Source organism: Loxodonta africana, chromosome 1 (genome assembly GCF_030014295.1).
Source record: "Loxodonta africana isolate mLoxAfr1 chromosome 1, mLoxAfr1.hap2, whole genome shotgun sequence".
In the NCBI taxonomy this organism is placed as follows: Eukaryota; Metazoa; Chordata; class Mammalia; order Proboscidea; family Elephantidae; genus Loxodonta; species Loxodonta africana.
The window spans coordinates 79,233,862-79,256,790 of record NC_087342.1 but is presented as its reverse complement, the minus strand read 5'-3'; the positions used below and the strand labels follow the sequence as shown (position 1 = coordinate 79,256,790).

Here is a 22,929-nt window from a genome sequence, read left to right as displayed (position 1 = left end):
GACGGCTTGAAACCGTGCACACTCATCTGCTTTTTACAATTCCCAACAGCTCTGCACTTTTCTCCTTTTTCAAGTGGGTTTTGCGTACTCATACTTATTAAACACATTACCCGATGGATTCCCTTGAGATGTTTCCCCGTTTCTACTCCGTGTTTCTCCTTACCACCCAGGGCGCCCGTGCCAGCACCAGGGAGACAAAGAAAAGGAAGGAAATAGAGAATCAGAGTTGGCTTGCTCAGGTTTTTCTCATTTCGAAGCCAGAAGCTCGCCACGCCATTAACCGGCTCACTAATCCTCTGTTCCCTTTTCCAGTGTCATGGAAGACTAATACAGAAAAAGGACTGAAAAAAGAGAAGAAGAACAGGCTCGATCATTTCGTTTGAAATTCCCTTAGTTTTCCGAGCAGTGGTTGGAGCGTGAAAGAGCTAGAGGTTACCAAGCAGAAAAGCATCGCCCCGTTTTACGTTTTCCTCCCCTTTGTCATCTTGTAATAATGTAGAACAAATTAAGAGTAAATATTTGAAAGCACAGTAGCTATGATCATGTTTTATACCAACGATTAAAATAGAACTTCCGAAATAGCTGAAGTGGCTCAGTTGGGAGAGCGTTAGACTGAAGATCTAAAGGTCCCCGGTTCGATCCCGGGTTTCAGCAACTTACTTCGGTATTGCATAACTGCATTCTTAAAAAACATTGCATTCCAAGGCTTTGGAGTCGGATAGAACTGTATAGCACAAGTATCCGACGCAGAACTATAGAAAAAAAGAAAACTGTATCAGTTTACAAGCATTCCTGGTGCAGTCGTTAAGGTTGGGCTCCGAACAAAAGGTAGGTGGTCGTTCAGGAAGAGGAAGACATGGCGTTCAGCTTCGGTAAAGATTTACAGCCCTTGGAAACTTATGGGGAATTTCTACCCTGTCCTACAGGGTCGCTATAAGTCGGAATCTACTGGACCGCAATGGGTTTGACTGGGTTTGGTTTTGAGGTCTTCCATAAAGCGCTAACCGACATTTTGCATATTTTATTTGAAATTTCAAAAATAAGGAACTGAAATTCAATGAGGAAACCTAGGAACTGATGCAGCAAGGAATGCAATATGCTACATGCTGTTATGCTTAAGATTTTCATTTCTGTCCTGATATTACGTATTATGTGTATGATAAAAACAATTTTTTTTTATGAGGATGCTAAGGGGAAAGGAATGTTTTTAATCACAAGAAATGTTTAAAAATCCTGCAGAAATAGAATCACTACACTATATGAGGAAGGTCCCCGGGTGGCGCACTCTGCGCCGGGTTATCTAACGGTAACCGAAAGGCTGGCGATTGGAACTTACCCAGTGGCACCGTGGACGAAAAGGTCTGGAAATCTGCTTCCTTAAAAATTGTTGTTGGTTGCTATCCAGGCGATTCTGACTCATGTTGACTCCACGTAATCTTAAATGAAGCAGAAGGCCGAGACTTTTCTTCCGGTAAAACCACCAATCTTTAGGTTAGCCCAGACTCAAGCCCGTTGCCGTCAAGTCGATTCCGACTCATAGCGACCCCATAAAAACCAAGCCAAACCCAGTGCGGTCGAGTCGATTCCGACTCACAGCGACCCTATAGGGCAGAGTAGAACTGCCCCATAGAGTTTCCAAGGAGCGCCTGGCGGGTTCGAACTGCGGATCCTTTCTGGCGGGTTCGAACTGCGGATCCTTTGGTTAGCAGCCGTAGCACTTAACCACTACGCCACCAGCGAGCCCATAGGAGAGTGGAATTGACCTATCGAGTTTCCAATAGAGCCTGGTGGATTCGAACTACTGACCTTAACCACTAAGCCACCAGGGTTAGCATTCAAGAGCAATTGTGCCCCTGGTCATCCGGAAAGATTAAATCAAAACCCCAAAACCACTGTGGTGGAGTAGGTTACGACTCACAGCTGTAATCTTTCCCGGAGCCGACCAACCGCCTTCTTTCTCCCGCATAGGCGCTGGTGAGTTCATCCGCCAACCTTCTGGTTAGCAGTCCAGCCTCTAACCACAGGAAACACCTTACAGATTACAGCTAAAGAAACCTTATGGAGCAGTTCAACTCTGCAACACATGGGGTCTCCATCCATGAGTTGGATCTATTTGATGGAAATGGAGGCATACCCATCCAGCATCAACAGGGAATGTTTTCCCTTCCCCCATTCCAATTTCGTGTTTCCTTCTGTCTCCCACAGTGAGAGCCCTGGTTTCCAACAACCTCAATATGTATACTCATTTTCTCAAGCCTAAAATTTACACGAAATAATATCAGAATCGCTACACCCATAGCATTATTTAAATTAAAAAAAACTACTGCATAGAGTTTAACATTTACTTGCCATTCTTGTTTACAATGAGGACAAAGCACTAAGGAAAACTTTTATTTGAATCTGTTCTCTCTTTTTTCTTCTATGTGGATATGTTATGCTTTTGAAATACGTTAGATTTATTTGTTCCTATTTGTATTTAATTTTAGAGTATTTTCACAAACACGCGAGTTAGTTTTATGTACTTATTTGCCTCCCTAAAACATTAGTATGTTTCCAAGAGTCAAAAGAATACAGAAAGTTATATTCAGACAAGTCCAAGAGAATGTTTATCCTGTAATTCACCCAGGTGATGGAATGGAGGCAGGCTCCCGGCAATCTGGTGGAAGACCATCAACCAGGAGCAATATCTTTCTTCTTAGCACTAAGGTATCCTTCTTAGGTTTGTTCGTGTCTGAGAGAGCACAGCGTCAGGAGTTTGGAAACAGTTGAATTGAACAAGGGGTCGCCATTCATCAGAATCAACTCTAATCGACTGGTTTGTTTTTTGTGTGTATTTGTTTTATTTTAGCCAATAATGGCAAATTATAAATATAGAAAGCAGACTTGATTAAGATCACGGTTATTTTGAAACAATAAATTATAAAAGTAAATAATAATACTTCTCAGATTTTCATGTTCTCTTGGGTTCTAGATGTCCAACCAATCTCACAATATCAAAAGCAGCAACAGAGTTCTACTGCTTGATCATTAAATGGCCAGCTCCACACTCCACTCACCCAATTCCTGAAATTGTTTCTACTTTATTTAAGTGGAAGAGTCCAATATTCTGGCACAGTCAAATTGATTCAAAAGTTTCTAATGCCCACAAACAGGTAAAAACACAGCTCTTAGAAGGCATCAATCTGCAGACCAAAATTTGAACAGCACTAACGAAGAGATAGGATCTACTGGGGGTGAGACGATATCCAAAGAAATCCTTTCTTCTTTTTAAGTTGAGGCTTGGTTCATGAAGAGGAAAATGCATACAACTTAATTATTCAGCTTAATGACTTATTACATATGTATATATCTCATATAGCCAACATTCAAACCAAGATAAGAAATTTTTCAGCTCTCAGAAGCTGAAATTGTATTTGTATCTATCCCAATTAATTCCAATCTTCTGACCTCTACCACTGTTTTCCTGTGTTTTGAAATACTATAGGTGGAATCATACAATATGTGTTCATTTCAGTATAGACTCTTTCACTCAACATAATTTTTATTAGATACATCCATGTTGTGTCTAGTAGCAGTAGTTCTTTTTTATTGCTGTCATATCCCATTGTATTACTACTGTACATCACAATTTTTGGTTCCTTTTGCTGTTGATGTACATATAAAACAACTAGTGCTGCTGTGAACATTTTTGTCCATATGGTTCAAGGGAAATAAGCCTTCATTTTTCTTGGGTCTAAATGCAGCTGTGGAGTTTTACGGTTATGGGTCTTATATATATATTGTTTCGGGCAATATTTCTAAATAGTCTGCAAGTGTGAATGTGTCAGCTGACAGTCTCATCTGCAATGTAGGAAAGTTTCAGTTGTTCCATATCATCAGCAACACTTGATATTTTCAATTCTTTTATCTTAAGCAATTTTGGTGGAGGGGAGTATGATTTCACTGTGTTTTAATCTGCATTTTCCTTATAATTAATGATGTTCAGCACCCCAGCTACACGACTGGCTGCAAGGGGCACAGGTCCAATTCCATGTGGGAAAAAAAAGTCTTTGGGAAAGCATCTGTAGTCGTGGCCGAGTGGTTAAGGCGATGGAGTAGAAATCCATTGGGGATACCCCGCGAGGTTCGAATCCTGCCAACTACGGACTATTTGGGGCCCTGGTGTTGTGTTGGTAAAGAGTGGTTCCTTGGAAAGCGCATGGATCGCTGATCTCTACGAGTTCCTAGTTGGCTCCGCAGCGATGGTTTTCAGTTTATTTTAGTTTTGCTTTTTAGGTCTCCTGCGGCCCTCACCCTTGAAGGTGCCGAACCGGCCGGCCCTTGACAGAGCTGCCTTCCTAAGAGATTTTGAGTCACTTCTCTCTCCCCGTGTAGTTGATGGTTTGGGCGGTGAAGAGATGGCTGGTGGTGTCAAAACATTTCTCCAGGGCCTTGCCAGGGGAATCAAGGACTCCATCTGGGGTATCTACACCATTTCGAAGCTGGGCGCTCCAATACTGTAAAAGAGGGAGGAAAAGCATAGAACAAGGCTAGTAGCGACCTGACACAGAAAGGACCCCAGAGTACAGAGCCTAAACAAGACAAGTGAGCCACGTGTTGCTGGTAGAATTTTCCAGTGCTGCGCTTGGAATGGAGGAATATTCTGCTTGAGTCTCCTCTTGTTTCATCAAGTGTTTATTCCTGTGATTCAGTCAGTAACAGCACAAATTATTGGTGATCTTTTCTTCTATCACTATGGAGATGTTTGATCGTGGCTGGAATTCTTCCTCACGTCAATTTTCAGTGCTCTTTGGGTGCTCCCCTGTTCTTGCTTAGCAAAGTTGTCAATGTCATTTGGTTCCAAAATATAGCTGGCCAGGCATTTGAGGTATCAGGGAGAAACCCTCACCCATTCCCTAGTGTCAGGAAAGCAACTGCTGATATGCTCTTCAACCTCTGCCTCAGGCTCTTTTCCTTCTCCAGGGGAAGTTTGGGAGTCTCTTCATCCATCCTGTTGGTCAGCTGGTTTGTCTCCTGCATATGTCCCTTCTATATTCACTACACTGCTTTGGATAATACTGATTCATTAAAGGAATTGAAGTGCACTAGTTGTTGTCAGACATAGAAAGGAACTGGCCCTCCTACTTTGGATTTGGTTTGCCCTTGGCTTTGCTCACAGCAACGCAGTTCTCATACATCATCAGTGGCTGCCTTTTCTCCATCCTCTTTCCTTTATTCATTTATCAGCACCAATGGAGCAAAGGCCCCTGGCAAAGTGTATTATTTTTAAGTTAAGCCTCTTCTCTCTGGTGGTCTTATTAACAGACCCTTCCATAAGATGGTCTACCTGCAGTCTGCTCAAACTCTGCAGAGAAGTTCCCTTCACCACATCCATCTCCTGCCAAACTTAATGCAGCTGTAGGCCACTGACTTCACCTGCCACCCACAGGGAACCGGTAGGATTGGAAGGAGGATGTGGCAGCTCTTTTCCCTGTTCACCTCCCCTGACCAGGGAAGATAGGACTCTTTCTGCCAAGGGCGCTTTACATATTCTGATCTCTCAGAGGAATTGGAATTCTGTCTCTGGTGCACTTAAGCAGAATCTTCCTGACACTAGTATGTGGATTTTAAGGCCATGAGTCTGAAAGACCACAGGTTTTTCTGTAGCTATTTTCTAGCATTTGCCAGACCTCGTGCCATTTTTTTTTTTTTTTTTTGTCTCCTGTGCCATTTACCCTCCCACCTCCCTTCCCTGCTTTCCACCCTTGGATGAGTGGATTTTGTAAACCTAGCTGTTGTAATTTGTGGATTTGTTATTTCTGTTGTTTTTCTGTGAAGCACATACATTGGATGTGGTGTGTGAAGGGGTATCTCAGTTGCTCTTGATCGCTCCCTTTACAGCTGTCACTGTCATGTTTTTTGTACCTTGGGTTAGGTTTTGGTCTCTCTTGTTCCACTGCAACACTTTGATCCACAATCAACACCCATGGAAACAGAAGTCACGAAATCAAAAGATGCATTGCATTGGGGAAATTCGCTGCAAAAGACCCCTTAAAGTGTTTAAAAGCACAGATGTCACCTTGAGGATTAAGGTGCACCTGACCCAAACCATGGTGTTTTCAATTACCTCATATGCATGCGAAAGCTGGACAATGAATAAGGAAGATCAAATAAGAATTGATACCTTTGAATTATGGAGTTGGCAAAGAATACTGAATATATCACGCACTCCTAGAAGAACAAAAATAATTCGTCTTTGAAGAAGTACACCCAGAATGCTCCTTAGAAGAAGGATTGCGAGACTTCACCTCACATACTTTGGACCTCTTAACAGGATGGATTAGTCCCTGCAGAAGGACATCATGCTTGGTAAAGCAGAGAGCCAGCAAAAAAGAGGAAGACTGTCAATGAGATTAATTGACACAGTGGCTGCAACAATGCACTCAAGCGCAACAATGATTGTCAGGATGGCACAGATCTGGGCAGGGTTTCGTTTTGTTGTACATAGGGTCATTATGAGTCAGAATCAACTTGAAGGCAAATAACAGAAATGACAACTGACTGTGAAAAACCCATCTTCTTAAAGGAAAACAAACAAACCAAGCCCATTGCTGTTGTGTGTCAATTCCAACTCATAGCGACCCTATAGGACAGAGTATAACTGCCCCATAGAATTTCAGGAAGCTGCTGGTGGATTTGGATTTGAACTACAGACCTTTTGGTTAGCACTGGTGCTGTTAATCACTGCACCACCCAGGCTCCTTCTTAAAGAGAAGCCCCCACCCCAGACTTGAAAAACTTTGTAAGAAAAGAAAAAAAGGCATCAATTCTTCTTGGTGTTCCTTATTCATTGTCTGCCTTTCACATGCATATGAGAAGATTGAAAAAACCATGGCTTGGGTCAGGTGGACCTTAGTCCTCAAGGTGATATCGTTGCTTTTTCACACTTTAAAGAAGTCTTTTGCAGCAGATTTGCCCAATGCAATGCATTATTTGATTTCTTGACTTCTGCTCTCATGGGTGTTGATTGTGGATCCAAGTAAAATGAAATCTTTGACAACGTCAAACTTTTCCCCATTGATCTTGATGTTGCTTTTGTTCCGGTTGTGAGGATTTTTGCTTTCTTTATATTGAGGTGGGAAACCCTGGTAGCGTAGTGGTTAAGTACTACAGCTGCTAACTAAAGGGTCGGCAGTTCGAATCTGCCAGACTCTCCTTGGAAACTCTATGGGCCAGTTCTACTCTGTCCTATAGGGTCGCTATGAGTCGGAATTGACTCGATGGCACTGGGTTTGGTTTTTGGATTTATATTGAGGTGCAATCCATACTGAAGGCTGTGGTCTTTGATCTTCATCAGTAATTGCTTCAATTCCTCTTCACTTTCAGCAAGCAAGGTTGTGTCATCTGCTTATTCCAGGTTGTTAATGAGTCTACCTCCCATCCGGATGCTGCTTTCTTCTTCATATGTTCCAGCTTTTTGTATTATTTTCTCGGCATATAGATTGAATAAGTACGGTGAATGGATACAAGCCTGACACATGCTGTTCTTGACTGTAAGCCACGCAGTATCCTCCGTTCTGTTCAAATGACCGTCTCTCTATGTACAGATTTCTCATGAGCACAATTAAGTGTTCTGGAATTCCCACTCCTCAGAATGTTATCCATAATTTGTTATGATCCACACAGTCAAATGCTTTTCCATAGTCCATGAAACACAGGTAAACATCTTTCTGGTCTTCTCTACTTTCAGCCAAGATGTATCTGACATCAGCAATGATCTGTTTTGAGCTTCTGGCAATTCCCTGTTGATGTACGGCCGCAACAGCTTTTGAATGATCTTCAGGGAAATTTTACTTGTATGTTATATCAATGACTAAAAAAAAAAAAAAAAAACTAGTGCCATCGAGTCGTTTCCGACATAGTTCAAAAATTTCTGTATTGTGTTCGATCATCTTTCTTTGGGATGGGCACAAATTGGAATATCTTCCAGTCAGTTGGCCAGGTAGCTGTCTTACAAATTTCCTTACAAGTGAGCACCTCAAGTGCTGCATCCATTTGTTGAAACATACCAATAGGTGCTGCGTCAATTCCAGGAGCCTAGATTTTTGCCATCACCTTCAGTGCAACTTGGATCTCTTCCTTCAGTACCATCGATTCCTGATCATATGCTACCTCCTGAAATAGTTGAATGTCGACCAATTTTTTAGATGCAGTGATTGTGTATTCTTTCCATCTTCTTTTGATGCTTCCTGCACCATTTAATATTTTCCCCATAGAATCCTCCAATATTGCAACTCGAGCCTTGAGTTTTTTCTTTAGTTCTTTCAGCTTGAGAAATGCCAAACATGATTTACCCTTTTGTTTTTTTTAACTGCAGGTCACTGCACATTTCATTATAATACTTTACTTTGTCTTCTCCAACCATCTTTTGAAATATTCTATTCAGCTCTTTTACTTCATTATTTCTTCCTTTCGCTTCAGCTACTCTATGTTTAAGAACAAGTTTCAGAGTCTCTTCTGACATCCGTTTTGCCCTTTTCTTTCTTTCCTGTCTTTCTAATGACCTCTTGCTTTTTTTCAGGTATGATGTCATCCCACAACTTGTCAAGTCTATTCCTCAGATGGTCAGTTATCTATCTGTCAGTTTGTCATACTGTGCTGGCTTGTGTGTTGCTGTGATGCTGGAAGCTTTGCCACAGGTATTTCAAATACCAGCAGATTCATCTCACGTGGACAGGTTTCAGTATCGCTTCCAGACTAAAACAGGATAGGAAGAAGGAACTGGCAGTCTACTTCTGAAAAAATTGGCCAGTGAAAACCTTGTGAATAGCAGCAGAATACTGGCTGATATGATGTCAAAAGATGAGCCCCTCAGGTTAGAAGGCACTCAAAATATCCTAGGCATTAGTGAGCTGAAATGGACTGGTATTAGCTATTTTTATTTGGACAATCATATGGTCTACTATGCAAATTGAAGAGGAATGATGTTTCATTCATTGTCAAAAAGAATATTTCAAGATCTATCCTGAAATACCGTGCTGTCAGTGTTAGGATAATATCCATATGTCTACAAGGAAGGCCAGTTAATAGGACTATTATTCAAATTTATGCACAAAACACTAATGCCAAAGATGAAGTAATTGAGGATTTTTACCAACTTTTCCAGTCTGAAACTAGTGAAACATGCAGTCAAGGTGCCTTGATAATTACTGGGGATTGGAACGCAAAAGTTGGAAACAAAGAAGGATTGGTTTTTGGAAAAAATGGCCTTGGTGATGGAAATGATGCCGGAGATTGCGTGATAAAATTCTGCAAGACCAACGACTTCTTCATTGCAACCGTCTTTTTCAAGTACATAATGGTGGATGCTTGACATTACACATATTGCTTTTATAACATTAAACAGCCAAGATACTCTCTAGCATTTCCACATACATACACAGACACACAGACAAACATATACACTTCCCCATCACTTTTGTGTGTGACACTCTCGTTTTCTCCCTAAGTGAAACCTACCACACACTATGTCTTGTTCTTATTGTACAAATTCCATGAGCCAACTGAAAGAACAAGTCTGACAGACAAGCCATGTTCTGCCAATTTCAAAAAGACTCTATGTTATTTTTATGAACATTGGCAAAGTCTCATATATGTGCAAACTGGGATAAGAAAAAGCTAATAGGCTCTAGAAATCTGGTACGATTGTAACCTGGCCCTACTAATGCCAGTAAATTTCCATTAGTTGTTAAACCCGCCCAAGTGGGAATTGGCCCACCCAGCACTGACAGAAGTGCCAGCTGTGACCACTAATTGACTTCAACAGCAGATGTAGCCACAGATGGAACCAATCAGAAGAAAAGTAATCACTTGGACCCTATTCTGAAGTGAGAGGTCTGACAAGAACCATGGCACTTCCTGTTTCCTGGCTGCCTGCTAGAATTTTCCTTCCCCAGTATGCCTGTGCAACCATCATCTTGCTGCCAAAATCACATAAAAGCCGTGCTTCTCAAAGCTCAGGGAGCCAGATCTGACAAACTTCTTCCCGGATCCTCGCTCTGTGCATTGCAATAAAGTTATTTCTCTTTCTCAAAGACCTGTGTCCAGATAATTGGAAAGTCTGAGCACAAGGACCCATCTTCTAGGCTTCTGTAACACCAGGAAATGAATTTTCTCTTAGTCTTCTTATGTAGTTCAAAGAACTGAGTTTAAACCATGATAAATCTCAGATTTCTAGAAGAGTCTTGGAGCAAGCTCATTTATTTTCCACAAATATCACAAAAGAATTTCTAATTCCCATATCTTAAAGTGCATTTTTCAGTCTTTATCCACCCTCTCACTCACAAATCCAAGGGTGGAGACCAGAGTATTATCCTGAGTTCACTGTGTAACATTCTCACTAGTGTGTTCCAAGGTATCTTGAATTTCATATGAGTTTACCTTCTCTCCCTTCCAGACTTCCTCCCATGCCCCTCTACTCCCACTTTTTTCAAAATGCCCTTTTCTGTAACCTCCTTCTGCCTGGAAATGGCTTAAGAATTTTTTTAAACGAATAAATGCTTCACTCACTTTTGTTCTTGTACTTTAAATCCTGTCTATTTACCTTCTATCTTACTCTTATAATTCGCCTTTCTCTAAACCCTGAAGCTACTGTTTCATTCATGCTTTATGAATTCCTCTTCTGAATTGTTGGTAGGGCCCAGAGTTATCTGATATCTCTAGTAGAAAAGACCCTTATAATGAAATGCAGAATGCATCACTATGTGGTTTTCTCTGCCATTGCTTTCCTCCATCAAATCTGGCACATACATTCTGATTGAGCAAACAGTAAATATAGTGAAGACTTTTAGGCAACCAAAAGATTAATTTCTTTAGCTTTGTGCTTCAGGTTAAGACAAAGACAACTATAGAGGAAATCAAAAGAGCTGAAAATGGGGACTTGATTCTTTGCCACCCATAATACAAGCCAGAGACTTTTAACAACTCGAAGTTGTACAAAAGCCACCATGGAAATCTCTTGTGCCTATTTATCCAACACATCTTTCCAATCTTCTACATTCACTTTCAAGTCCTGTAAAGAATCAGCATCCACCACTGGTTCCTCAGTTCCTCCTGCCTAAAGCAGCTGCTTGTGCCTCTTAACACTGATCAACACTACCACAACTCTCAAGGAGCATGAATCTCAGGAAATAACACTTAGTTCTAGATAAAATTTAGCCAGCAGCACTTCAGGAATGAGCTGTATGTAGCTCAGCGGTAGAGCACATCCTTTGCATGTATGAGCCTCTGGCTTTCATCTTCCACACCTCTACATTTTTTCTCTGCTTCAACACTATTTAAACCCAATCTTGAAAGGATAGAAATTCACTTCTCCTAATATTTTCCATTCAATTCCTGTGCACACAGACTTCAAAAACACAACTCAATGGACTTCCTTGAATGCTCTTTCATTTCTATGCTACGAGCTTCTATATCCTTTAAGGTGACTGTGACAGCAGAAGGGGCATGACAAGAACGGGGAGAAAAGAACCAGATGCTAAGGGAATCCCTTCAATCACCCAAAACAAAAGCCTGCACCTTAAGCTCCCACTATGTACTATTATTAAAGAGACAGAAAGACAGATAAGGGGTGGGGGGTTTGAAAGGGTCCTGTGGATAGTTTTTTTTTTTTTTTAACCAACTAAACCACAAAGTCCCCTAGTGAATTTCCTCCTGGGCTACCTCTAGTTATGCTGATGTCTGAATCATTTCAGGGCAAGATTGAGTGCATAAGCTTTCCTTGTCTTTGATTCTGCTTTATTTGACTCCTGATGAAGTGACCAAGTGGTTAAGGCAATGAACTGCTAATCCACTGTGCACTGCATGCCTGGGTCCATAATTCCATCCATGTCCTTCCTTCCTCTTCCCCACTGTGTTATGGGAGTGAGATTTGGAACCCTGGTTGCACAGTGGTTAAGGGAATCAGCTGCTAACTGAAAGGTAGGCAGTTTGAATCCACCAGCCACTTCTTAGAAACCCTATGGGGCAGTTCAATTCTATCCTATAGGGTGGCTGTGATTCAGAATCGACTGGACTGCAACGGGATTGGTTTTTTTTTCTTTTTGACTCCTGACAGGTTCACGGTGTCACCCAGTGAAACACGGCTTTGGAGGGTCATCTTCCATTTGGCCAAGCACAGATTCTCCAGACAGACATCATTTTCCTCCAGCTCTTCATAATTTCAGTGTATTTGGCTTGGAGCTCTGATATTGTCACAAAGAACATTCAGCTGGCAGGGAAGAAGCGTGAGAAATAAGTCTCCATAAAGTAACAGGGATCCATATTTAAACGTGATTTTCCAGGGGAAACCAGTTATCCTTATGTCGATTTTGGCTCATGGTAATCCCATGTATGCTGAAGTAGAACTGTCCTCTATAGGGTTTTCAATGGCTGCTTTTTTGGAAGTAGATCACTAAGCGCCTCTGAGTGACTGGAACCTCCAATATTGCAGCAAGCAAGCGTTAACTATTTAAGACTACCTAGGAACTCCTTTCCCAGGGAAAAACAAAAACCCAACTGCCCCATAGAGTTTGTAGAGACTGGATGATGGATTGGAACTGCCAACCTTTTGCTTAGCACCTAAGCATTTAATCACTTGCACCACCAGGACTCCCTCCAGGCATAGGGAACAGTAAAACCCTACGCCACTGAAGTCTCAGCCACGGGCATAGATAAAAAACAAAACAAAAAAAACTCACTGCTGTGGAGTGGATTCTGACTCCTAGCAACCCCATAGGGTTTTTCTAAGGCTGTCAATCTACGGAAGCCTAATGATACATCTTTCTACTGAGGAGCCGCTGCTGGTTTCCAACACCAACCTTTCAGTGAGCAGGTGATCAGCTGAACCATTGAGCCACAGCCAGCATTAATTCAAGGGGCTTCAGCTTGAAACTCCAAATTAGTTGCTTTTTCTCCACACAGTTTTCATGATATTAGTTTTCCAATCATCACACCAGGGTCCAGCACCTCCACTACTTCTGGCTACCAGAGGGACAGCAGATAATTCTAGGCTAAGAATACAAAAAAGCAGGACCCAAAAAGTTGTCTCAGGAAACTTAGATCCAAATGGAAAGAAAAAAATAAATCCTAAGTGAAAAACAGGAAATATATGGTATCACAGACAATCACTGTACTAGCAAGACCTAGAGTCCAAAACCTTGGTTGGGAAATCAAGCGGTGGCTTTTTCTTGTGAAGCTGCAGCTCTAGTTCTGAGAACCACACAGAAGCATGAGGGAGGCATGTTAGGGGATTAGCAAGAACTGCAAGCATATTAATCTTTTGTAAGAGCCCACTTGTGCTCCTGGATAGGCATTCAAACCTCAGCCATCACAGAGGCTAAAAGAATAAAAACTTCAACTTCTTGACAAAATTTGTAGTGTCAGCCAACCCACATATGAGTTTTAGGAGGTAATCCTTTGTCATTGTGTCTTCTCTTGCTTTTAGTTTTCATTTTGATATTTTTCCCCCGTGAGAGGTTTATATCTTCCTGAATATTGGAATACATTACATATGTCAACTCTTTGGCTCCTCCCCAGCAGTAGTTATCTCCTCTATCCTAACCTCCCGTGAATAAGCAACTGGGGCTTAGTTGGTGCTGGGAAGTAGCTGACATGAGTGCTTAGAGGTGGGAAGTTGTGGATCCCAAACCTGGGGAACTGCCTGAGAACTTTGTCAATATATGTATTCCTGACTCCACCTCTGTAGATCCTGAATGGACTGAGAATCACTAGACAGGGAAAGGGTGGGATCTATATCACTGAAAAGTCTCCACAGATGTTCCCATTTTTCAGCCATCTTTGAGAACTGCTAGCCTCAGAATTGGTGCAGAGGGAACTGGAGTAAACTGAGCTGTTGGGAAATTTTCTCTAGGAGGAAGCACTGGAGACAGGATAAAGGGGGGCTGGGAAAGTGAAAGTGAAGGTAACACATTCTGTGATGAAGAAAATGAAGGGGAAGATAGGAGGCAGGAGGTGGGTGTGGGTGTGGAAGAACAAGAAAAGAAGATGAAAGAAGATTTGGAACTAGGTCCTTAGGATGTGTAGAATTTGGATGGTGAGGAGGTAGTTTGAGCCTGCCAGGGTTGCCTATATCTCCTTTGCTCTCTCTACAATGCGGGAGGTAAGATAGTACCCTTCCTCCTAAGGAAAGTGGATTAAGGGTGTTTGCTCCATAAGAAGATGCAGCTCTTTTTGCCCAAGACTTTTGTGACTTGAAGAGAGCTTACTTAGCAGCTGTTTCCATCTCCGGAAATGATTTTTTCAACTGTGGCTTCTGGAAGACTCAAGGTTTCCTGAGAAATACCTTTCTTCTGGATGACATCCAAATACTTCTTCACCACTAACAAAGAGTTGGGATCAGAGCTGCCTGTGGCTGGGATCACAGATCTCCAAAACTGGTGATTGGACTGACTTTTGCTCAACAAGATTGTGTGGGTGGGTGTGGAAGTGTAGGAGGAATGGGGAAAAGAAAATTGGAAAGAAACTTTTCTCCTGAACTTGCTATCTGTCCTTTGACACAGACACAGGCGAGGGAAAAAAAGAAGATTCAAAAGGAATTTGTCCAACAGTCATTTCTCCCTCCCTCTTTCCATCTGAGTTTTTCTTCCCTACTCCTTAATAAATATGAGAAATTGTAGTAAAGGAGAACAGGCCTTCTTTGATGTGGTGGAATACTGTTGCTTCACGGTCAGCAGATCCTGACTGAGCACCTTCTTTTACTCCAGTTTGTCCCTGACTTCGTTGTACTTAAGTAGTCAGGTTGGGAGGCCCAAGTAGTCTCAAGGACCATGGTCCCAGTAATTATCAAATGATTTCTCCTTTCTGTGAGATGGAAAAACACAAGAAAAGGTATTCACAAAAAGAAAAATGGGGAAAGTGTCAAAAAAAATCACCGATATTCAGATGTGCGTCGGTGAGGAAAGAAAACACATATGGAGATGGCTGGGGACTGAACTCAGGGTCTCACGCATGTTAGGCACACATTTTACCACTGAGTTATACCCCACTGCCAGCCAGACTTAATGAGACTACTCTTGATACTGACTTCCAGCACGATCTGCAGGCATTTTAAAACGTGAGTTTTCACAAGTCAAAATTCATTATGTTCAATTCTTATGTTCCTGGATTGGACCCTAACTCGTAGCTATGCCAGGAGAAGGGGTAGGGGTGGGGTGAAGGAAACTCCTTCCGGACCAAAAAACTTTCAGATCTTCCAGCAGTTACTGGCTTCTTCAAGGGGTCTTTCAGTCAAATGCCAGACTGTCAGTCAGCTCCAGTCCACCATGAGGGAGAGTCGCGGGATTGAACATTCTGAATAGTCTTCTGATTGTCTTCTTAAAAATTTCTTTTGTGCCTATGAAGCTTGCAGAAAGGCACAAAAGATAGTGCAGGGAAATACAAAGATGTGTTGGGTGAGTGCTCGGAAGGAATGAGGATCCAGGTGCAGAGATAAAAGTACCAACAAAAATTTAAAAAAAAAAAAAAAACCATTGCCATCGAGTCGATACCGACTAAAGTGACCCTACAGGACAGAGTAGAACTGCCCCACAGGGTTTCCAAGGAGCCCCTGGTGGATTCAAACTGCCCACCTTTTGGTTAGCAGAAGTAGCTCTTAACAAGTAGGCCACCAGGGTTTCCGAAATAAGGCTAAAGGTTAATTAACTCACAGCATTTAACTGAAACAGGAGCCCCGATGGGGCGGTGGTTAGGAGGTATAACTGCTAACCATGAAGGTCAGCAGTTCGAATGCACCAGCCGCTCAACATGGGGTAGGATCGGCTCCATGGCAACCTGTTTATTAGACAACAGCGAAGAGCGACTAGTGCAGCAATGCTTCTTGCAAAGGGCTGCGTCCCGCATCTGGGTCTGGAAACTTGGTTTTGCCTCCTCAAGGTTGTAGCTCTGATATTGAGAGAGAAGAAAGATGGATGGACACTCCTGTAATTAAAGCGTATCATTTAGACCTAATTATTTCCTTAATGAGGAAGCAGAAGAGAAGCGCATTATGGGATGGGCACGACATTCAAAACAAATTCGCTCCTTATAAACTTTCCCTACGACTGGGGAAGCTCGCAAATTCCTGATGTGCGACTGTTAATCCAGATATAGAGAAAATCCAAGTCTTCTTGGCTGGAAGGGAAGGGTGCCTGAAATCTATAGATTAAGTTACTGCGTTATCAGAAAGACACCTCTCTGGGAATTGGAATACGAAGAGGAGTAGGTGTGAGGAACGGAGTGAATTGGAAGAGAGTGGCGGAGTTTATGACGGGGGAAGGGAGGACTCTAAGCGGAGGGGATAAGCAGCAGCAGAGGGGTAGATGGCAGAGAGAAGAGGAATAAGGTTTGAAGATGAGTCTCTGAAAACGGATAGGATACGGCCCGTCACGGAGGCAGAAAGTGATCAAGCTTTCTGCAGGCCCTCGGGAAGAGAGAGGCTAAAATAAGTGCTTTCAAAGTGTATGTCTCACAAAAAGATACGACTAGTTTTGCCCAAAATTTCGCGACCTCCAGGTGAAATCGCTGAGCATTTTGGAATGGGCTCCTGTGCTTCCGTGTTTCTGGAATAGCAGTTGCTGAGATTGGAGTCTTTGGAAAAAGCCACAGGGAGGCCCCGTTGTGCGGATTCCACGTGGTAGCGCAGCAACGTGAAGCTTAAAAACAGAATCCCCGGAGGACTTTGGGCTAGAATATCTTGTATTTGCAGCAATTTTGGGGGGGCTTAATATTCAAAGGAAAGAATGAGACAGAAAGGTCAAGCAGTGACCAAGACTTTTTGGTTTGAATAGACTCTTACCGAACCCATCAAAGTCTTGGAGAGCTCAGTGCACTAGGCATCTTAGGATTCATGACCCTGATCTGGTGCAGATGCTTTAAGTTTTCCCATAATTCTTTCTCACTCATACACAAAAGGCTACTGAGCACAGCTTTCTCCTAGAGCAGCTATGGGAATATTTACAGTGCATTTTACTACTGACATGCTTGCTTTTCTCAATGGGAATCTGGAGAGCAAGACTTCAAATGTGGAAAGTCAGATTTGCAGTATCATTTGAGAGGTATTCATTCAATGTGCACAGCAACCTTATTCTTTGTCCTACTGTCAAATAGATGAGCAAAATAGTGACTGAAGGAATGAGGAGGATGGCACAGTGTTGAGAGGTAAAAGTTGTTAATGGAATTTAAATGTGGAAATTTTTAGGAACATCCCCAAGTCTCTGGATTGTGGAGATGCTAAGTCCTTTCACTTTGGGAAAGGAGGAGTGGACATTACTTGTTGTTGTTTTCTTTTTCTTTAGGGGCATTGGATAGGATTGGAAAGTGGAGAGAAGGAGTTTGATCTGGGATTTCATTTATTCAGCATACTCACGAATTTAAGGTGCATTTTTTTTTTTTTTATTCACGTTAGTGTTTGGTAAGCACGGTGATTCTTGAGACTAGAATGTTACAAAGGTCTCTCATCTGGACATTTGTGTAAAGCACGTGGCTGTAGAGAAGTGAGTCTCTGCACAGAGGTAGGGTGAGTCCTGAAGACAGTGCATTGTAGTTTGAAGATTTGGAGCTCCTTAAAGGTATTCATTGAAAACCAAGCGATGAGCTTTGCCTCTAGAGTGATCGTGGACTCTGGAGTTCACACTGATTATCATTATCTTCTTGGAATTTCTTAGTAGACCGAAGAAGGAGCAACCTCCAAGTGAGATGACTTGTATGTCTTCTTTGCCAATTTCTGTCCCAATAAGGATCTTCTCCATTTCACAGGAATCGCATGAAGTCCCCTTTTAACTTGGGAGGACTCCATTTTTCTAACAGAACTTGCCTCCCAGCTGACCCGGAAGGCAGCTCATCAGAGCATTTGAATGTGAGAGGAGTAAGAGAAGCAAAAGTCCCCTTTGAAGAGACCATTAGACAGATGTCAGCCACAAAGATATGCAATCATTTGTGTGTGGGTAGAAGGATAGGCCCTCCCCCCAAAAAAGCCAAACCAAACCCGTTGCCTTTGAGTCAATTCCAAATCATATCGACCCTATAGAGCAGGGGTTAATATGGCACTGAATATTGTGAAGCACAATTAGGATAGTTTTGGGGTGGCTGAACTCAGGGGTTGATATTGTGGCTAGAGCAACCTGGATTCCAAAAATACACTGGTAAGTTCCCAATATGGAGGGATGCAGAGGAATGCTTTGTTGTTAAATTAACAATAAAGAGGCTCAGCCCATTTTAGATTTCCAAAGCCTCTTTAATGTTAATTATTGATATGTGACAGAAGAAACTTCACCTATATCAATTCTTCCTTCCAGAAACACCTCAGGAATTAGTAGTCACTGGGAGCCAATTCAAGAATCTTCTACTTGTTGTGCAATAAGAAGTAAACAACTATGGAAGGACTTGAACCCTCAATCCTCTAGATCTGGAATCAGAAACGTGATCCATTAGACCATACAGCCAATACTGTGAGGATATGGTACAAGCAAATAAGTTAAAGTGTTGATAAGGGAACATGAGTTTTCTGTTTTCAATTTTTTAACTTTGCAGTTGAAAGCAATTTTTACAACATTCAAAAAAGGAATCAAATATCATCTGAAGCCTCTGAAAATAATTTAGAATTACTAAACCGAGATTGTGAGATAATCAGAAGTGACATATTTCCAGGGCTCTCTCATCTAAGTCACTTATAATGATGATGCATTTTGGTGGAGAATTATAAGCCAAGAACTGCACTCTGCCACAAGCTGGTATGTTCAGATTTTTTTTCTCAAATATAATATGCTGTTGCTCCAGGGAGAAAAGTCTGGAAGCTCAAACAAGAGCTCCCTTTGTCAGAAATGTCTGCTTTTAATGCCAGAAAAATATTTTATTATAATCCATTTAAAACAAAGATTTTTAAAACATAGCTTTTAAAATACTTTATCCTTTACCCACAAGTAAAAGAATCACCTGATGCAGAGGTGGGATGAGGTAGTGTGTCCCAAATCTCCCTGGGAGAGTGGTTGCTATGTGTGAGGTACAGGTTGGTGTCTTCCAGTCTACATTAAATGTAGAGAAAGTAGACAATGCTAACTAACCCCAAGGTATTTTGCTTAAACGTCTTTCCCTAGTTTCCCTGTGGATTGATCCACAAAACAATTCAAGATGATTTTGTGTGACCCATATCCAACTCTGCCTTGTATATTGGTAGGTTAGGAGAGAGGAGAAATCCACAAATTCCTGAAGTTAAGTAATCACAACTTCTCTCAGTTTTCACATAGTCTGGATTTCGTGGAAGTGCCGAGTCATGTGGAAGAAGTAAACGATAAGTCTTTTTCCATTCCCTATCCTGTCTTTCCTCCCAGACAGGTTAAATTTCCTTCACTCCAAAACTTCCCCATTTGTTCCCAGATCCCTTGTACAGTATTTTCTCCAGGTTTGGGTCAAAACTCAAAACTATCTTAGGTCATATCCTGGATGCTATGTACTAAAGTACACTAAGTTGTCAAGAAAATTATCATTTTCCCTTGGATCTGAATAGCAAATAGTATTCATGACATGAAGACCTGAAGGAGGAAGAGAAAAAGGAGACCAAACAGAAGGAGGAGGAGAAATAAAATGAAAAGAAGTGACTCACAGATGGTAACGAAGGGCATCAAGAAGAAAAGCAAGCAAAGAGGTGCAGAAGACTAAACCCATGCACCTTTGCTTCCCCCACCATTATGGAACGTTCTCTTTGGTCTTCAGTTTTTCTCTCCTTTATCTCTTTTCTCCTCTGCCTCCCAATGATGCAAGAAAATGTACAAGACAATGCAAAGGAATACAAAAAAGAGTAGCATGAGTGTTGCTTGAAGAAAAATAGATGTGGGTGGGCATGAAACCCTCTGGGTGTAGTAGCAATGTGTTCTGAAAGCCGGTAGTGGTTTGTCTAGGTGACCAAGTCTGTTTGTGAAAGTCTAAAGAGACAGAAGACAAGACAGAAGGAAGGGAAATTGTCCTCGCGCTTATGGCATCTTTTTGGAACAGGAACTTCTTGACAGGCAGAAGAATTACAAAGAAGCTATCTGGGAACCAGGACATGAAACATAAAACCAACTGACCTACATAAAACCTCCATTAGGTACTCAAGAAAAGTTGGATGTAGAGGCCTGGGTAGCTCAGTTGGTAGAGCATCAGACTTTTAATCTGAGGGTCCAGGGTTCAAGTCCCTGTTCAGGCGTTATTCTCTTTTTACCCTAGTTATTTCCCTTAGAAGCCTATTGACATTCCACTGCCCCTTAGAGGAACTCTTCCAGACATTTACTATAGGCTTCTTGACTCATCTCTTCCTGCTCTTTGCTCAACAAGAGTCGGAATAGAGCAGGGAGAACAGAGAAAGGACAAAGGGTTAAATGCTTAATTAATAGCCAAAAGGTTGGGGGTCTGAACGCACCCAGAGGTTTCTCAGAAGACAGGCCTGGTAAACTGCTTCTGAAAGGTGAAAACCTAGAAAACACTATGGAGCAGTTCTACACTGCCCAGAAGGGGTCAGAAAAAGTTGAGGCAGCCCAGTTCTTCCAAATGAGATGAAGGTTTCTAAAAACAAACTTCAGAGCCACGGCCAAGATGGTGGAATAGTCACATGCTTCTGGTGGTCCCTCTTATAACAAAGACCTAAATAAACAAGTGAATCGATTATATATGACAATCTATGAGCCCTGAACATGAAAGGGAAAGTTGAGGAAGTGGACCAAGTGGCAGGGAAAGGGAGAGATTGTTCAGAAGCAGCGAGGAGTTGCCAGACCTGACCTGGTGGGAACCAGCACCCCTCAGGCCAGATCTGCTGGCACAAGCTTGGTGAGGCAAGCAGAGGTGTTCAGGACATGTTTTCCACATTGGAAGAGACTGATTGATGGAGAGTTCACTCATGCTTACAGAATCAGTGAAAAGTGATGCTCTTAGCAAAAGATAAGGATTGCATCTAATCTAACCCATGGACCAAAAAAATACCCTTTTGGAAGAAACTCTCTCCCATTTAACTGATCCCTCCCCACTCTGCACTGGGTTCTGAGCCTGATTCAGTGATAGCTGCTTTCCCTGGGCTGGAAGTAGGACCTGCCTCGAGCCCTGAGCCATCCTCCCAGCCTGGGAGAAGGAACAAATTAACAAACAAGGGGGAAAAATAATCTGCCAGCTCCTGTAAACTGGGAACTCAGGGCAGAAACAGCTCCTCTGCCTAAGCACAGGCATAAGTGATCCATGGACTTTCAACCCTGCATGGACCTGTGTGGGACCATTTCAACAGTGTAGGTCCTCATTAGCACAATGCAACAGGGTATATACCTGAAGACTAATGTCAACTGTTTCAGCTATATGGTGAAGAGTCAGGTTTGTGACTTCTGACATTGCTCTGCCTATTAAGCACAGTCCTCACCGACCCACATCAGGGGTCTGAGGACTGGTGGCTTCACCTATGCGACCTAGCCACCCTTGACAGGGATCCAAGGCTAAGTGGTGCCTCCCAGTCTTACACCCAACAGCATTGGGTGCCCGTAGTCTGGCTGCAAAACACACCCACCTAGGCACTCTGGGAACCAGGGACACATTTTCCTCACAGGCACTCAGGGGTTGTTATCAGTCCCCTGCCTTGCTCAGGGCATCGCCCCCTACTGCAGACTGATACTTGTATCTACACCAATCATACCTGCTCATCTAAGACTGTAGGTGAGAGCGTGCTCCACATACTTGGTGACCGACTACCTGGACACCTGAGCTGAATCCATACAAGTGAACTGACTCCTGGACTCATATACCTAGTAACAGCTCCAACCAACTGGTGATAGGACTTTAGAGCTTCAAAGGCATCAATAATCAAACCAGTTCACCTGAGCGGCTTATTTGGGCACATATCAAAATGAAACAAAGCGAGAAGCTAGGACACAGTAAGTAAACATAAAATAAATAAATACAATAACTTTATTGATGGCTCAGAGACAACAGTGAATATCAAATCACATAAAAAGGCAGACCATGACAGCTTCAGCAAAGTTTCCAAAATAAGGAATCAAGAAATCTTCCAGAGGAAGGGAAATTCCTGGAATTATCAAAGGCAGAATACAAAAGATTAATATAGAGAACTTCTCAAGAGATCAGGAAGGAGATCAGGCAAAATGCAGAACAAGACAAGAAAGGCACAGACAGAGCATTAGAGGAACTTAAGAAGATTAGAGAAGTGCATAATGACAAATTTAATAGGCTGCAAGAGTTCACAGAGAGACAGCAAACAGAAATTCAAAGGATTAACAATAAAATTTCAGAATTAGACAATTCAGTAGAAAGTCAAAGGAGCAGAACTGAGGAAATGGACATTAGAATTAGTGATATTGTAAGATAAAGCACTTGACACTGACATATTTGAGGTAAAATCAGATAAAAGAATTATAAGAATAAATGCTAAGAATTATGTGGGACTCCATCAAGAGAAATAACCTACAAGTGATCTGAGTACCAGAACAGAGGTGGGTAAAAGAAAATACAGAGAGAATTGTTAAAGATCTCTTGGCAGAAAACTTCCCTGATATCATGAAAGATGAGAAGATATCCATCCAAGGTGCTCATTGAACCCCACACAAGGTAGATCCTAAAAGGAAGTCGCTGAGACATATTATAATCAAGCTTGCCAAAGCCAAAAGTAAACAGAGAATTTTAAGAGCAGCTAGGGATATACGAAAAATCACCTACAAATGAGAGTCGGTAAGAATAAGCTCGGATTTTTACTCAGCAGAAACCATGCAGGCAAGAAGGCAAAGGAATGACATATTTAAAGCCAAGACAGATTTGTTTGTTCTTTTGGCAGTCCATGGTACTTGCAATATTCTTTGCCAACGCCACAATTCAAAGGGGTCAATTCTTCTTCGGTCTTCCTTATTCATTGTCCATCTTTCACATGCATATGATGCGATTGAAATCGTCATG

At 42.0% G+C, this 22,929-nt stretch overlaps 3 non-coding genes and 1 pseudogene across 3 annotated transcripts; all 4 read left to right on the top strand.

Moving 5' to 3' along the window:
- Window positions 1–581: 581 nt before the first annotated feature.
- On the top strand, window positions 582–654 carry TRNAF-GAA (transfer RNA phenylalanine (anticodon GAA)). Its single transcript has one exon. It is a non-coding gene; the product is annotated as a tRNA-Phe (tRNA).
- A 3,055-nt stretch (window positions 655–3,709) lies between these two features.
- LOC100672783 (etoposide-induced protein 2.4-like) lies at window positions 3,710–5,409 on the top strand (annotated as a pseudogene).
- Window positions 4,064–4,144, top strand: TRNAS-AGA (transfer RNA serine (anticodon AGA)). Its single transcript has one exon. It is a non-coding gene; the product is annotated as a tRNA-Ser (tRNA).
- A 14,712-nt stretch (window positions 5,410–20,121) lies between the features above and the next one.
- TRNAK-UUU (transfer RNA lysine (anticodon UUU)) lies at window positions 20,122–20,194 on the top strand. The gene has a single exon. It is a non-coding gene; the product is annotated as a tRNA-Lys (tRNA).
- Window positions 20,195–22,929: the final 2,735 nt, after the last annotated feature.